Raw genomic sequence first — 5,485 nt, forward strand, 5'->3', positions numbered from 1 at the left:
GTCCTCCAATAGTCAAATTTCAGACATTGTGGCAGTAAGACTGCTTAAACATTTTTGGACAACTGAAGAATTGCAAGGTAACCCAGAGATTACAGATACATCATTGTTTCTCAAAATGTAGTCTATGAACCAGTTTCATCAGACTTGTCTAGGGAACTTGTAAAAAATTCAAATTCCTAAGACGCTTGTCATTCCAAACCTACTGTTATTAATAGAATTTCTGCAGGTTAAGACCCAGGATTGTATATTCTCAAAAAGTATTTGAGGTAGATTTTTTTGCATTAAGGTCTAAGAATTACTGAAGAATTCATCTGTGTACTATATCTATAAGAAAGATCATTATAGAACCTTGTAGTGGCAGAAGCAAGTGATTGTCTCCAATTCTAATTAGTATAGCAATGATAGTGACATATTTTGCAGAGCTCTAAACTCTAATAAAGAGTAGGGGAAGGGGTAGGAGCCCAGGGGAAGTAACAATAGAATATTCTGTTCACTAGTATCTGAAGTAGTTCGAACCTCAAAGGGATAATTCTTTCTCAGTTGCCAGATCAATCAGACCCTTCATTCCAATGGACTGTACCTGGCTTGTCTCCTTCCAAAAAATACGCAGAGAATGTTCAGTCAACTCTACTTTCTGCCTACCATCTCTCTCATTGTTTGGTTTATTTAGCTACTCAGTGCCTCTTCCTTGAAAGTATTTTGACCTTCTTTTGTTGAGCCATGGCTTATATGGGGCAAAAGTAGGTATACAGTTGTTTGTATGAAAAATAGTAAAATAATCCTATGTAATAAAAAGGCTAATATGTAAATTGCCCCCTTGACTGGGATTTCAACCAGGAGTTTGACCAGGAAGTGGGGCCAGCCAGACAACCACCCATGGGCCCTTCCCCCCAGCTAGGCCCCCTAATTGGCCCCCTTGGCCCTTCCCCTTATCTGGCCCTGCCCCTTACCAACTCCCCCACCCTGATGGGGGCAAGGCCATCCCACCAACTTCCCTTGTCTCCTAACCCTGGCCAGACCCCACCCATGCATGAATTCATGCACTGTTCCTCTAGTTCAGTGGTTCTCAACCTTTCTAAAGCCGTGACCCTTTAATACAGATCCTCATGTTGTGGTGACCCCCAGTCATAAAATTATTTTTATTGTTGCTACTTCATAACTGTTATTTTGCTACTGTTATGAATTGTAATGTAAATATCTGTGTTTTCTGATGGTCTTAGGTGACCCTGCTAGTGGTTCTCAACCTATGGGTTACAAACCACAGGTTGAGAACTGCTGCTGTATAGCCTAAGACCATCGGGAAACACAGATATTTATATTATGATTCATAACAGTAGCAAAATCAGTTATGAAGTAGCAACAAAAATAATTTTATGGTTGGGGGTCACCACAGCATAAGGAACTGTATTAAAAGGTCATGGCATTAGAAAGTTGAGAACCACTGCTATAGTTAATAAAGAATGATAGAAAAATAAACTTTATTTCACATACTCACAACTATAAACCTACTTCTGCCTCATTCTGTACATACCCAGCACTATCTTGTAGGATATCCTGAGACTTTACTTCTTTTTCTTCCTCTTTTTTCACCACTGTCACCAGAGACAACAATCCTGGTTACTGTCTCTCAATCTTTTTGCAAGAGATGAGATTTTATTTTCCTACATTTTGCAACCATAAAACAATCAAGTAGAGTCCTACAACTCTCCCATGGCATATACCTGGTTTCTCTCAAGTTTCTTCCCATTGATCTCAGAAAGGTTAGAAATAACAACCTCCTGGAGTTACTGCTTTCAATTCTTCACATGGGTTTTGAAGGTTGTCTTCTTAGGAAAGTGTTTGGGTAAAGAAACTTACCCGCTGAAACCGGTTTGGCTCAATGGATAGATCGTTGGCCTGCGGACTGAAAGGTCCCAGGTTCGATTCTGGTCAAGGGCATGTACCTTGGTTGTGGGTACATCCCCAGCAGTGGGTGTGCAAGAGTCAGATGATCAATGTATCTCTTTCATCGATCTTTCTAACTCTCTATCCCTCTCTGTAAAAACAATCAATAAAATATGTATAAAAACAAAACATGTTTAAAAAAAAGAAAAAAGAAAAGAAAATTACCCTAATCATTGATATAGCATTACTAGATAGTACCCCTTACTTTTTTATTCATGTGTGCACTCAGCTTAGGGTAATAATTCAAAGATGGTAAACTTCTACTACCTATGACTGCTACTAGTCCTACAACTACTTCAATGATAATACCACCACCACCACAGCTATAACTGGTTAACATTTATTGAGTGCTTACATTGTGCCAGGTGCTGTTCTTTACCTATAATAAAGCATTTAATCCTAATAACAACAATATAAGTTATGTGTTATAATTATTACCATTATTTTAAGTGAGGAAACAAATATAGAAGAGTTAGATTACTGGTAAAAATTCATACATCTGATAAGTAATTAATGTGGGTTTTAAATCCAAGCAGTGCAACTAGATGTCTACTTTTAATTAATGCTGTCTTTTAGGGAGGAGGAAATAATTTTTCACCTCTAGGTAGTCCTGGTTCGTGCATATAGTCTTTCAGAAAATATTCATAGTGCCTGATAGTTTTTGGTTATAGCCTCCATGAAGTGGTGAGCGGTTTTATATTATTGATTTTAGTGTTGGTCCATAAAATTTTTAGAATATATTTCCTAGATAATAAATATGGCACAAGAGTTTTTCAGTAACATTTTTGTATTTGAAAACAGAATTGGAGAGCTAAGACCAAAGTCAGACTTCTATAAGCCAAACCTTATGAAACTAGAGGATAGTGTAGAATGGATGAGGCAGCAAGGTCTTACTGTAGGAATAATAATTTTCCAGTAATAGAAATATTTTCTATTTAGTAATCCAGCAGACATATTATAAATATAGATACATTACAATACATATGTATGTTGCAATAGCAATTAACTTCCTGTCATCTATCTTGAATTATTAATTCTATTTATCATGTCAAGATAGTTATTCAATGTTTGAAGGTGCAACTTATAAGACATTGATCTGTGTCTTAACACCACTTCGCTTTGTATTAAGTACTGTTTTTCATAGCCAAATGTTGACTTATGTTGTATCCAAGCCAACTAATCAGGATAAAAATTATTGGAAAGGAAAAACAAAAAGTTTAGGAACCCAGCTGAAAATTGAAATCTATATCTATTTTCAAAATAAAATGAAAATATTGGAACCAGCCAAGTATAGGTGTCTTGTGAAAACTGTATTTTGTAGTCCAGCCTTGGCAGATTTTCCCACCTCACACACTCTGCCCTTAGTATCTGCTCATCCCATTGTAGGCCATGACAACATGAGCAACAAAGAATAATCAAGAAGGTTCAGAAAAGGAATCATTACAATTTCTCACATAACCAGAGAAGAGAAGGGCGTGTTAATTCATCTTAACCTATGATGTTGGCCTTCAAATCATTCCAGCAGGAACTTAATTGCAAGACATGACAAATATAAGAGATTTGTAAAACTTAGTCAGAATGTAACTGTAGAAAGTAAAAGGGCAATTTTTTTTTCTCCATAGGATTACAAGTGCACCTGATATGGAAGAAATAGTGGCTGAATCAGAGATTAAATAGGATGTTATCAGACAAAAGATATTACAGGTGGCCCAGGAGCTCTCAAAAAAAAAAAAAAAAAAAAAAGAGAGAGAGAGAGAGAGAGAGAGAGAGAGAGAGAGAGAGAGAGAGAGAACTCTAATCAGTTCCATAGAGCCATTACTACAGAACTATAGGAATATATGGAGGCTCTCTCATTTCAACATTTTATCAAAACATGATCACTTATCAGTATGGGTGAAATTAATTTAAAAATTGTATTTAGTATAACAGAAGACAATGGGAAAGAAAGTAAGATACACTCTTCTGAGGCTCAGGAAAAACAGTTTGGTACTTGGAGACTGAAAATCACACCTGTTGATTACCTTCTGGAAGTAGATGATTTAACTGGAAAATTGATGAAGATGTATATTAACAGTGTGAGGAGTGTGGACATTGACACCACCTTTGAAGTGAGCCAATTTTAGGTCATATTTATGATAAGTTTTAATTCATTGGCAATACTGGACCGCATGAGGTTTCTAAGAGGCTATATACCTTGAAACAAAGTTTGGCCAAAGCAGGGAATGCTTGTTATGTCTTGAAAGTCAGAAGTTCAGAAATTCCAAAACATATGCTGACAGATGTGTTTTCAGTTCAAACAAATGATTGATCGGGAAGAATGTATTTCGTAGAATAACATTACTCAGTTATTATTCTCCTAAGAGAGACTGTTTATAAGACCATCATTTAGTATTTTATTTGACTTTATTGTAGCTTTTACATATAAAAATTTCAGTTTTACTTGTTTTAAATTATATAAAAGTTATACATGAAATTATTGAAACAAATCATTTCCTACACATTACTAATGAAAGTTTGTATACAAATGTTTGTATATTCACCTATTTGAAATTTTGCTGGCTAAATTTCATCACTTATCTTTATAATGTGAACACACTTCAGAGTACACTTTCTTCCATACCTGTCTTAATTGAGTTAGGGTGATTTTTGAATGGTAATAATAATTACTGGAAGTCATTTATAATTTAAGTTCATTATTTTTTATATTGAGAAAATACTTCCTAGTTATACATTTGAACTTGAATTTCTTGTTTTAAGTTTATTGTTAATATTGTTCCAAACTTCCAAATTAGGCTTACTCATCAGAACAGAATAAAAAATTACTAAGTTATCAATATACTTTAATTTTATGTGGCATTATGGTAAAAATTTACAGTGTTTTCTGGCTAATTTAGGCCATTTTGAATTCAGATGAAAAAGTTTTCCAGAAAAATCAACAGATACCCAAATATTAGTTTCCACATTTAACTTTTGTCCTTTGTTACTGAAAGTCTGATAGAGAATTGGAGTTAATATTGTAATATTTTCACTTGTGTTCAAGTTGAATTACATACTTAGACATACAACTGAAACACTTTTATAGTGATTATTTATCAACTTTTGTGTTTTCTATTGTATTAACATTAGACATGTTTGGAGGCTTTCCTATTCTATCATCTCTAAGAAATTACATTTAAGTAATTAGAGTAAAGTTTTGAAATTTTTGAAAACTAAGTTAATCAAACTATTATAGTTGTCCAGTTGTGTTCATTGAGAATATATACAAAGTTGTCAAATAGATTTATCTTGTACAATTCAGCAATAAGACAATTGTCAACACAGTTGAGAATAGCAATGGTAGTCTCTAGTTATATTTAGAATTGGAATTTGCCTACTGAAATTAGTTATAGATTATTCCCTATGATGTGAAACTGACTTGAATATGACACTATTGACTGACAACCATACATTCCCATTTATTTTGTGGGTTTTGAGAATCCAGGTATTGGATTTTACTTTTGGAAAGATTAGCTGCTGCTCTGTTTGTAAGGACTGATTCTTT

The 5,485-nt window shown here is 34.3% G+C and overlaps 1 pseudogene; it reads left to right on the forward strand.

The window, feature by feature from the left end:
* The first annotated feature begins 2,701 nt into the window (after positions 1-2,701).
* Positions 2,702-4,360, forward strand: LOC118721977 (annotated as a pseudogene).
* Positions 4,361-5,485: the final 1,125 nt, after the last annotated feature.

This window comes from Pipistrellus kuhlii, unplaced genomic scaffold, assembly GCF_014108245.1.
Source record: "Pipistrellus kuhlii isolate mPipKuh1 unplaced genomic scaffold, mPipKuh1.p scaffold_m20_p_19, whole genome shotgun sequence".
Lineage (NCBI taxonomy): Eukaryota > Metazoa > Chordata > Mammalia > Chiroptera > Vespertilionidae > Pipistrellus > Pipistrellus kuhlii.